The following is a 12670-nucleotide window of genomic DNA, read 5'->3' as shown; positions in this document are numbered from 1 at the left end:
AACAAAACACAATGAAATTTGTAATTTGGTAACTAACAAAAACTGCAAGACAACTAAAGCTACTTTTCCATAGGACCATCAGTCAATACCTCATTATTAATAAAAGAGTCAGGGATTTCCCTGGCAGAGTCCAGTGGTTAAGACTCTGTACTTTCACTGCAGGGGGCATGTGTTCAATCCCTTGTCAGGGAACTAAGATTCCAAATGCTACACGGCGTGGCCAGAAAAAACGTCTTTCTTCAAACAAGCTATGGCCATCAAGCTTTTTTGTGCAGGCATAGAGAAGCATCCAAGAAGAGAAGTAAAGTGTGAAGAATAATACTGAATCCTTACTAAAAGAACAAACTGGAAATGTGAAATAGGCATCATGAGATGTGTAGATACTCCAGCAAGAGGAACTACATTCCATGCTGAAGCGGCTCTGCAAAAATTCCTTCTAGTTTTCTTAGAGAAAAGAATTCCTCATTTAGAACACACTCTTTGATCTTAATTCTACTCACTCAATCTAAACAGAGTATGCAGACCTTCCAGCAAACCCAGTTCACATTCACCTCCCCAACCACAACACACACCACACTATTTCATCAAATTAAGTTCCTCCAGGTTCTCCGAGGTTTTTCCTGGGCCCCTCTCTTTCCCAAGTCTCTCCTCTCAGTGTTCTTGATGCTGCATGTGCTACAGTGAAAAGGAAAAAAAAAAGGGCGGGGAGGGGGGGATGAGTTTTTTCCTTTCCTTTCCTGAGAACAAAGAAGATAAAGAGAACAGTGAGCAGGCCTGAACATTTCTAGTTTTTTTCTTTTACTTAGGGACTTCCCTGGTGGCTCAGACGGTTAAGTGTCTGTCTACAATGTGGGAGACCCGGGTTCGATCCCTGGGTCGGGAAGTTCCCCAGGGAAGGAAATGGCAATCCACTCCAGTACTATTGCCTGGAAAATCCCGAGGACAGAGGAGCCTGGTAGGCTACAATCCATGGAGTTGCAAAGAGTCAGACACGACTGAGCGATCTTCACCGTTCTAGTTTTTTCTTTTACTTTAACTGCTCCTAATTCTGCATGCCTGTAACTAAACTTGCTCTTCAGTCCCCTACCTCTGCAGGAAGAGCCTCCCTGGTGGCTGGAATAGTAAAGAATCTACCTGCAATGCAGAAGTCCTGGGTTCGATCCCTGGGTCAGGAAGATCCCCTGGAGAAGGGAACGGCAACCTACTCCAGTATTCTTGCCTGGAGAATCCCATGGACAGAGGAGCCTGGTGGGCTACAGTCCCTGAGGTCTCAGAGAGTCAGACATGACTGAGTGACTAACACTTTCACTTCTAACTCTGCAGGAACTACACTTCGCACCTATTTTCCTTTGACTCTGTGCAAAATATATCCTGTATCTGGTGTTACCCTTACAACACTCTTACCCTTATAGTTCTTTTTACATATCAGAAAGAAAGTCACAGAGCCATGGAACTGCCAGACTAAATTACTGTATCACTGCCATCAGCCTATGACTGTCTTTGAAACAATTCAAGAAGAAGAAATCAAGATCCTAACACCTTTGTTCCTTATCACCTAGTCCTGACTGTGAGCCCTCATCTTATATAAGCTCCTAGACTCCTCACTGGGTAGCGGGGTGGAAGGCACAGTTCTTGGGGCACGAATCTACTGTGTTCCTCTCTCCACCAGTTGAGAATTAAAGCCACCTTTCTATTTCCTCCAAACTCTGTCTCCATATTTTTTACTCAGCTTCAGTGGGCAGAGAAAGCCAAGATTCTGGTCAGCAACACATGTTCCCCCTAAACTGTGACACTTGGGCTAAAAGCCATCACGGAAGTGGGCCTGGTCTCCAGAAGAGACAAGAGCAGTGTTTCCTCATTCTCTGAAATTTCTGTTCATGCAGCCAAAGTTGCGCTAACCCAGTGACAACCATATCAGGCAGCCAATCGCATCAGCTATGCTTCCGCTGAAATCTTGATTCCTCCCCAAAGCAGGTTCGATGTCACATTCCCACCCTCCCAGGGTTGGAAACCAAGTGTAGGACCTCACTTTCATCTTCAGTGGAGCAGTAATCTCATTAGATCTCACACCACGCTGCAATCTGATCACTTTTAAATGAATCCTAACGCCACTGTGCACAGTAGGCTCACTTTTTTTTTTTCAGGCAGTACATCATATTTTTAGAAAAAGTGTTCCTACATATGAATTTTGGAGGAGGCAATGGCAACCCACTCCAGCACTCTTGCCCGGAAAATCCCATGGATGGAGGAGCCTGGTAGGCTGCAGTCCATGGGGTCGCTAAGAGTCAGACACGACTGAGCGACTTCATTTTCACTTTCACTTTCATGTATTGGAGAAGGAAATGGCAACCCACTCCAGTGTTCTTGCCTGGAGAATCCCAGGGACAGCGGAGCCTGGTGGGCTGCCGTCTATGGGGTCGCACAGAGTCGGACATGACTGAAGCGACTTAGCACATATGCATTTGATGCATTAATTTTAAAAACTATATTATAAAGGAACAAGGATAGAGCTATACTTTAAATAGATTTCTTTTTGTTGACAAGAGTTAACTAACAGGCATACCACACACAGACATTAGATTGGAGTACTGGCGTCTAGCTTATATAACTAATCCACAAATGTATCAGAGGTTACATGCAAAGTGTCTGATGAAATCAAGACCCTAAGTGTACATATTTTGCTCTGATCTGTCAGTGTAGTTATCCTGTCAAAGGAAATAATGAGGGAAGAGCATCAATTGGTATTCATGAACCCGCAGGTAATTACCATTTCTCTCAAAGGGAGTTTGGATTACAATTAGCAGGCTACTGAATACCTGAAATGAAGTAGGGAGGTTATCCTTAGGAGTGGGGAAAAAAGAAATAAATAGGAATAATAAAAGGTAGCCTCATCTACTTGACCATTTCCCTGAAGTTAGCCCCATCTCATATTCACCTCCACATGGACAAGCAGAATCTTATGATGAGGAGTGTTCTGTCCTGAAATTCCTTAACTATATCCAAAGCTTAATAAGAATATGAAAACTGTTCAGTAACCAGTAATTTGTATGACTTGTGAAGGTAAGTTTTAACAAGGATAATGTCAACATAAAAAGTGTTAGCTTCACCATTACACACACCCAGACATTCAGATAGTGTCTCTAAGTGCAAATAATAAGAAAGTTGAAGCTAATCTTTTGAAAGTTTTAATCAAATAATGTATCTTTTTAGTAATAGAGCAACATTCAAGTAGTGAAAGTTATAAAGCCCTCAGTTGGGGGGTTTATCTTTCCCTTTTTAAAACCTAAGCCAATAAACATGAAATAATAAACAAACAAATTTTAATGGCCTATAGATAATGACACCCCTGCTAAGATATCAGTTTAGTATCCTGCAGTTTAAACAGCTGCCATTTGTCAGATAATTGCTGATGTTATTTCCATCTTTTCATTAAAGCAGACGGCTAAATTTGCATTTTTGACCCACTTTGTTTTTGTAAGCAAAGTTGGCATTTAAGAACCACTGAAATACCCTACCTTATTGTCTTCACCATTTGGAAGGCTGGAGGCAAAGTCCAAAGAAAACTCAACATCATAGAAAGTGACTTGGTCGCATGTAACCTAACTGTCCATCTTACTTCTGGAAAGAGGAAAGAAGAACTCAGGGAGAAAACAGCCTGCAGCGGGAGAGAGAGCCACTTGCATGTTCTGACCTCATCTCAGGATTCCACATTCACTTCCCCTGTGCAGAGCTAATTATTCTGCCCCGAGTCACTTTTTTTTTTTCAGACCTTGTTAAAGATCTTTGACCTAGACTTCAGTCCACTGGAATACCATTCATTCACTCCATGTGGGTCGATCTCAAGGGGACAGAGTATGCTTTCTGCCTAAGTCTCTGCCACTATCTCTAATCATTGAGCATGAGTACATGGTACCATACACTAGCCCACCTTTCACTGGACCCTTAACTGGCCACAGTTCTAGGTGGCCATGCTCGAATCCATGTCTCCCGCATCGCAAGCAGATTCTTTACTGTCTGAGCCACCAAAAGCCCCATGCTAAGCCAACCCTGTGTCAAAACATTAGTGCAATGGCAAATTAAACAAAAAGGAAGATCTTTCTCAAGTCTATTGCAATAGAGGAGAGAGATTGAACTCAACTCCCCAGAAACAAAAGGTGGGGGAGTTTTTAAGCCAGGGTGAGCTAGCAGAAAATTACCGAAGGAAATGGGAGGAGGTGGGAGGATGGACTATGAGATGAGGCCATTTGTGTTTTAACTGGTCCCGGTGGAAGCTAGGCTCCTCCCCTCCCACAGAACCTGGGGTGGCTGAGGATGCTACAAGTTCTATCTTCCCTGATAATAACAGCTCAGAAAAGTAGCTCCCAGATTCTTGAGAAAGACATTTTTGGATCATAAAATTGGCAAGAAGGTTTTAAAAATATTTACAACTGAAAGGGCAGAAAAGTAATTTACAATTGAAAGTTTTCTATATCAAATGCTCCAATAAAAGAGAAATCAGGGGTCCAGAGTCAGGAAGAAGCCTGTCTAAGGGCTTCTTAGTGGGGCTGAGAAGAGAAGCTGCTCCAGAGTCACACTAAGTCAGGGAGTAAGGCATCAGGCAGTGAGACGTCAAGGGCACACAACCCAGCCACATTCACCATCTGCCCACACACCTGGATGTCTTTACAGAATCTCTGCTGAGATCACACCTTCATGGAAATTAGAGCTGTTTTATTAGTACTTTGTTATTTAATGATTACTGTACATAATGATCAAATAATGAAAAAAATGACCACATATAATTCACTACATTGTTTCTCTCACTGCTGCTAAAATCGCATCCACAAAGAAGCAAAAAAAAAAAAAAAAAAAAAAAAAAAAACTAAAAAAGACTAAGAGGTTCCATTTCTCCATAAATTACTATAGTCTTACAAAACCCATGAAAAAAAACAAACAGGCTGGTATCTGGCTTTTCCAGCAGGACCTAAACAGCTGCCACATGAATTTCTGATGCTTCTCTGAAAACACCCAGGACCCATGATGCCACCAGCCACACCCCAGAGAGAGCTACATGAAAGGGTAATACTGGGGGGTTTCCCTGGTGGTCTGATGCTGCTGCTGCTGCTGCTAAGTCGCTTCAGTCGTGCCCAACTCTGTGCAACCCCATAGACAGCAGCCCACAGGCTCCTCTGTCCCTGGGATTCTCCAGGCAAGAACACTGGAGTGGGTTGCCATTTCCCTCTCCAATGCATGAAAGTGAAAAGTGAAAGTGAAGTCACTCAGTTGTGTCCGACTCTTCACGACCCCGTGGACTGCAGCCTACCAGGCTCCTCCGTCCATGGGATTTTCCAGGCAAGAGTACTGGAGTGGGGTGCCATTGCCTTCTCCTTCCTTGGTGGTCTAGTGATTAAGAATCCACCTGCCAGTGCAGGGGACATGGGTTCTATCCCTGGTCCAAGAAGATCCCACATGGCAAGGAACAACCATGCCCATGCAGCACAACTGAGCCTGAGCACCCTAGAGCCCATGCTCCACAACTACTGAGCCCAAGTACCCTAGAGTCCATGCACCACAACAAGAGAGGCCACCATAGTCAGAAGCGCACACACTGCAGCTAGAGAGTAGCTGCTGCTCACCACTAGAGAAAGCATGCACAGCAGCAACAAAGACCAGCGCAGAAAAAATAAGTAAATCTAAAAACAAAAGGGTCATACTGGGAAGGCTAGTTGTCAGTCCTGCCTTCAACCCACTTAGACATCAAACTTTCCTCTAATTACCCTATTTCAGATTGACAGCAGGAGGAGAAGGGGACAATAGAGGATGAGATGGTTGGATGGCATCATCCACTCAACAGGAGTTTGAGAAAACTCCAAGAGACAGTGGAGGAAAGGGAAGCCTGGCATGCTGCAGTCCATGGGGTTGCTAAGTGTCGGACACAACTGAGCAACTGAACAACAGCAACTACAAGCCTTGTTTGAGCACTGCCCTTCCAGTGTGGCACCTCACTTTATGAAACAACATCCAGCTGTCCTCCCATCAGCCTCGCCTCCTTTACGACTGGCCCAGAATATTCTCAGGGCTCCAGGTCCCCAGAGGTGTCGGCCTGGGTGATAGTTCTAGTCATTCCACTCCTGGAACACTTAATCTTCTTCTGATAGCCACAGGAACCAGCTCTTCCGAACAGAAGCTCATCCCCTACCCCACCTCCGCAGAGCCTCCCTGACCTTCCCTTATGAATAGTGCCCTTGAGATTCTATTATAGCACCCATCTTATTGTACTGTAATTATAGGTCCATTCATCTGTATCTCCCACTTGACTGGCTCCTTGTGGAAAAATAACAGTTTCTTCATTTATCTTTGATCCCTAAAGGCACTCAAACATCTGTTGAACTAACTGAAGATCTATTTTACACTGTCCCCATATGGCTGACTCTATGATTAGCCCTAAATAGATGCAAGGCAGCATCCTGGGACCCATCTCCTTCCTCACTCTGGACATAGTGGTTAGACCACTTTTTAGAAAGCATTATATCTCTCTTTTCACGAGGGTATACAGCTAGTGCCCTCAGTCATGAAAAAGAGAAAAGAGTACTATAATGAATGTGTTCTGTACCATATGTTCTGTAGAACTAACAAGTTCTACATCCTTTAATCTCATCTTTCCTTTGAGAAAAAAATATTTTTAAACATATTTTTGGACAATTAGGACTTTCAACTAGTAACCATTATAACAAATTAAAAAGCAAAAAATCAGCAAGATATCAAATACAATTTGTTTAGTTTTTATGAAAAATCCACTAAAATCTTTCCCTTTCTCTCTTTGATTTAGGCTTTTCAGGCTGTATTTATTCGTTTGAAGCATTCTAGACTTCATTTACTCAGGAAATCTTCCCTCATATACTCTGCTATTCATTCCAGGACAGCTATTTGCCACTCTACTTAGTCTATTATGGGGAAATGAAAAAACAAAAGAAACAGAGAAGAATTTCCCCATGCCTTTGCAGTAAGGCCCATTTTATAGAATCTAAAACTTAGAAGAATTTGAGAAAGAGTCTTAACTTTAAGCAAGTTCCCTTTTGTCTGGTTCTTACTTTTCCAAATTAAAAAGTGACTCAACCTACTGGCTATCCAGAATTTAAAGCACTTCCAGGAACTAATCAGCCCTTCTGTTCAGTTCAGTTTTCAGTCACTCAGTCATGTCAGACTCTTTGTGACCCCCGCCTCCTTGTCCATCACCAACTCTTGAAGTTTACACAAACTCATGTCCATTGAGTTGGTGATGCCATCCAACCATCTCATTCTCTGCCATCCCCTTCTTCTCCCGCCTTCAATCTTTCCCAGCATCAGGGGCTTTTGAAATGACTCAGCTCTTCACATCAGGTGGCCAAAGTACTGGAGTTTCAGATTCAATATCAGACTTCGCAAACAGACTCAGGACTGATCTCCTTTAGGATGGACTGGTTGGATCTCCCTGCAGCCCAAAGGACTCTCAAGAGTCTTCCCAAAACCACAGTTCAAAAGCATCAATTTGTTGGTGCTCAGCTTTCTTATAGCCCAACTCTCACATCCATACATGACTACTGGGAAAACAATAGCCTTGACTAGAAGGATCTTTGTTGGCAAAGTAATGTTTCTGCTTTTGAATATGCTGTCTAGGTTGGTCATAACTTTCCTTCCAAGGAGTAAGTGTCTTTTAATTTCATGGCTGCAATCACCATCTGCAGTGATTTTGGAGCCCAGAAAAATAAAGTCAGCCACTGTTTCCACTGTTTCCCCATCTATTTCCCATGAAGTGATGGGACCAGGTGCCATGATCTCACTTTTCTGAACGTTGAGCTTTAAGCCAACTTTTTCACTCTCTTTCACTTTCATTAAGAGGCTCTTTAGTTCTTTTCACTTTCTGTCATAAGGATGGTATCATCTGCATATCTGAGGTTATTGATATTTCTCCCGGAAACCTTGATTCCAGCTTGTGCTTCATCCAACCCAGCGTTTCTCATGATGTACTCTGCATATAAGTTAAATAAGCAGGGTGACAATATACAGCCTTGATGTACTCCTTTTCCTATTTGGAACCAGTCTGTTGTTTCATGTCCGGTTCTAATTCTTGCTTCCTGACCACCATACAGATTTCTCAAAGACAGATCAGGTGGTCTGGTATTCCCATGTATTTAAGAATTTTCCATAGTTTATTCTTATCCACACAGTCAAAGCCTTTGGCATAATCAATAAAGCAGAGATAGATGTTTCTCTGGAACTCTCTTGCTTTTTCCATGATCCAACATATGTTGACAATTTAATCTCTGGTTCCTCTGCCTTTTCTAAATCCAGCTTGAACATCTGAAAGTTCATGATTCATGTACTGTTGAAGCCTGGCTTGGAGAATTTTAAGCATTACTTTGCAAGCGTGTGAGAGGAGTACTATGGTGCAGTAGTTTGAGCATTCTTTGGCATTGCCTTTCTTTGGGATTCAAATGAAAACTGACCTTTTCCTGTCCTGTGGCCACTGCTGAGCTTTCCAAATTTGCTGGCATATTGAGTGCAGTACTTTCACAGCATCATCTTTTAAGATTTGAAATAGCTCAACTGGAATTCCTTCACCTCCACTAGCTTTGTTTATAGTGATGCTTCCTAAGGCCCACTTGACTTCGCATTCCAAGATATCTGGCTCTAGGTGAGTGATCACATCATCATGGTTATCTGTGTCATGAAGATCTTTTTGTATAGTTCTTGTGTATTCTTGCCACCTCTTCTTAATAGCTTCTGCTTCTGTTATGTCCATACCATTTCTGTCCTTTATCGAGCCCATCTTTGCATGAAATGTTCCCTTGTATCTCTAATTTTCTTGAAGAGATCTCTAGTCTTTTCCATTCTACTGTTTTCCTCTATTTCTTTGCACTGTTCACTGAGAAAGACTTTATCTCTCCCTGCTATTCTTTGGAACTCTGCATTCAAAGGGGTATATATTTCCTTTTCTCCTTTTTTTTTTTTTTTTTTTTTTTGCTTCTCTTCTTTTCACAGTTATTTATAAGGCCTCCTCAGACAGCCATTTTGCTTTTTTGCATTTCTTTTCCATGGGGATGGTCTTGATCCCTGTCTCTTGTACACAGGCACTCTATCAGATCTAGTCCCTTCAATCTATTTCTCACTTCGACTGTATAATCTTAAGGGATTTTATTTAGGTCATACCTGAATGGTCTAGTGGTTTTTCCCTACTTTCTTCAGTTTAAGTCTGAATTTCGCAATAAGGAGTTCATGATCTCAGCCACAGTCAGCTCCCAGTCTTATTTATGCTGAATATATAGAGCTTCTCCATCTTTGGCTGCAAAGAATATAATCAGTCTGATTTCGGTGTTGGCCATCTGGTGAGGTCCATGTGTAAATTCTTCTCTTGTGTTGTTGGAAGTGGATGTTTGCTATGACCAGTGTGTTCTCTTGGCAAAACTCTGTTACAATTTGCCCTGCTTCATTCTGTACTCCAAGGCCAAATATGCCTGTTACTCCAGGTGTTTCTTGACTTCCTACTTTTGCATTCCAGTCCCCTATAATGAAAAGAACATCTTTTGGGGGTATTAGTTCTAAAAGGTCTTGTAGGTCTTCATAGAACCATTCAACTTTAGCTTCTTCAGTGTTACTGGTCAGAGTACAGACTTGGATTACAGTGATATTGAATGGTTTGCCAGGAGTGGTGAACGGCTGAGAGGAGATACCCCATATCCAAGTCAGTAGCAGGGCCATGAGGAGACACCTCATGTCCAAGGTAAGAAGCACTTTGCTGGATCAGCCGTGAACAGATACTCCACGTCCAAGGTAAGAGAAACCCGAGTAAGACAGTAGGCACTAAGAGAGGGCATCAGAGGGCAGACAGACTGAAACGCAGTCTCAGAAAACTAACCAAGGTAATCACATGGACCACAGCCTTGTCTAACTCAATGAAACTAAGCCATGCCATGTGGGGCCACCCAAGACGGATGGTGGAGAATTCTGACAAAATGTGGTCCACTGGAGAAGGGAATGGCAAACCATTTCAATATTCTTGCCTTGAGAACCCTAAGAACAGTATGAAAAGGCAAAAATATAGAACACTGAAAGATGAACTCCCCAGGTCAGTAGGTGCCCAATATGCTACTGGAGATCAGTGGAAAAATAACTCCAGAAAGAATGAAGAGACGGAGCCAAAGCAAAAACAACACCCAGTTGTGGATGTGACTGGTGATAGAAGCAAGGTCCAATGCTGTAAAGACCAGTATTGCATAGGAACCTGGAATGTTAGGTCCATGAATCAAGGCAAATTGGAAATGGTCAAACAGGAGATGGCAAGAGTGAATGTCAACATTTTAGGAAAATCAGCGAACTAAAATGGACTGGAATGGGTGAATTTAACTCAGATGACCATTACATCTACTACTGTGGGCAGGAATCCCTTAGAAGAAATGGAGTAGCCATCATAGTCCACAAAAGAGTCCAAAATGCAGTACTTGGGTGCAATCTCAAAAATGACAGAATGATCTCTGTTCATTTCCAAGGCCCTTCACTACAGCAGACAATTCTGACACTCAGAGAAACCAATCATAATATCCACCACACTGAGGATCAAATAGCTTGTCAGATAATTAACATTTTAAAAATAGATAATAATGAATCTGTTTACTATGTAATGCCCTGGAAATCGTGTGTCTATACCTTATTTTGTTTAATCAACAGAAAGGAACATACCTAAACTTTAATATCTTTACTTCCTACAGCATAATGTCAAGTGAGTTAAGATTTAATGGTATGCCCTTACTTTTATACAGAATCAAATAAAGGAAGTACAAATTTGAACAATGTGCCCTTTAAATGTAATTATTAAAGATTTGCCTACTATACAATTCATTGGCTCACACACGAACATATTTGCCAAAAAGATAAACCCGGACTCACAAATATAGGTATTTTATGTTACCGAGGTAAAAAGCACTATACAGCCCATTATGTTTCTTGTTTCCATAGCTTTCATAAGCTAACTGTTCCCTCAACTGCAGGAAGGCACAAGATAAATTTCATTCCTCCCTCATTTTAATATATTTGGTGCACCTTTTATTTGTATTGGTTTTTTTTTTTTTTATTGTGAAAGGTACATCTACCTGAGATCTACCCTCTTAACAAATTTGCCAAGTGTACAATATATTATCAACTACAGGTGTTACAGTGTTGTTACAGATCTCTAAAGCGTATTCACCTCACTTGACTGAAGTCTTATGCCCATTGATTAGCTACTCCCCATATCCATCCTCCTCCCCAATGTCTGGCAAACCCCTTCCCACTTTCTGATTCTATAACTATTTCAGATTCCTTATAAAAATGGAATAATTAAGTACTTGTCTTTCTATGGTTGGCTTATTTCATTTAGCATCATATCATTAAGGTTCATTCATGTCATTGAATATTAGACAATAAGTTTTAAGTAAACTTTTAATTTGTACACTTTTAAAAATACACAATTTACATAGAGTTTGGTGAATTGTACTCAGTGACTACAGAAGAGAACCAAGTAATGACCACACAGACCAAGAAGTGGAAACTGACCAGCAACTCAGAATCCCCATGTGTCCTGTTCAGCACCACTCTATCACCTACTACAGACACAATCAAAAGAAGGAAGTCACAGCATCTTCACCCCACTTTCTCTTCATCTACTTCCCAATGGCCACTCGCTATAGTAAAACTCTGAGATGCTGTCACAAGAGGATGAGCTCAAACAGGAATTTCAATGCTTTGAGGAAGTGATCTAAGATTTCATTTTAATTCATTCATACATTTTATTCTTGAACCTTTAAACATTGTGTCTTGGTTTCTTCATTTATTTTTGTCCTTATTCTTGCTCTTTTTTTGGGAAAAATACAGAGAAGTTGAAAACCCGCAGCAACATGAAAGGAAATGTGAGGGTGAAGAAAAGAAGACAAACATCCTTTTAAGTGTGAAATGTCCTTCATGTCCTTCAACAATGGGAACTTTTCACGGAGCAGGTTAATTGGACGTCCTGTGGTGCTGGGGTGCTCAGTTCACAACAGCTGCTTCACCCTGAAAAACATAACTTGTTCCTTTGATATTTTCTACCTGTCTTCACCATGCATTTCTGGGCAACTTTTCAACAACAAATGTTTTCTCTGTTAGAAAATAATACATGCGCACACATGTCAGTGAAATAAAACTGCATTCTATGCTTTCTTTGCATCGCAAATAGTATGGTTTAAATCTTCAAAAAATAAAATGATACATATATTACAATATAGGTCAGTGCAAGAGCAAAATAACTAGCATATATTTTAATAAAGTGATTGGTTTAAAACTTAATGTTGATGAGCTCTATTTGTTTTTCTTTTTTTTTTCTTTTTTGACCTATAGATACTGGAAACTTAATATGTATCAGGTACTGATCAGAGTATTTTTCAAGGATTGTTTTATTTCTTACAAAACCACCATGAGATATGTGTTTTCACTATCATATCTTTATAGCGTTATCACCGAAGTCTTATTTTCTCTATAATTCAATGGCTCACACAAAAACTTGCATTTCAAAGGTATAAACACCCACACACAAATCTGGGTATTGTATTTTGCAAAATATAAGGATAGCGCTCATTGTATTTATTTTATCCACAGCTATCATTGGCTAACTGCAACACCCAACAGCAGGAAGCCACAGTTT

This window comes from Bubalus bubalis, chromosome 3, assembly GCF_019923935.1.
Source record: "Bubalus bubalis isolate 160015118507 breed Murrah chromosome 3, NDDB_SH_1, whole genome shotgun sequence".
NCBI classification, from domain to species: domain Eukaryota; kingdom Metazoa; phylum Chordata; class Mammalia; order Artiodactyla; family Bovidae; genus Bubalus; species Bubalus bubalis.
This window is presented reverse-complemented; position numbering follows the sequence as displayed.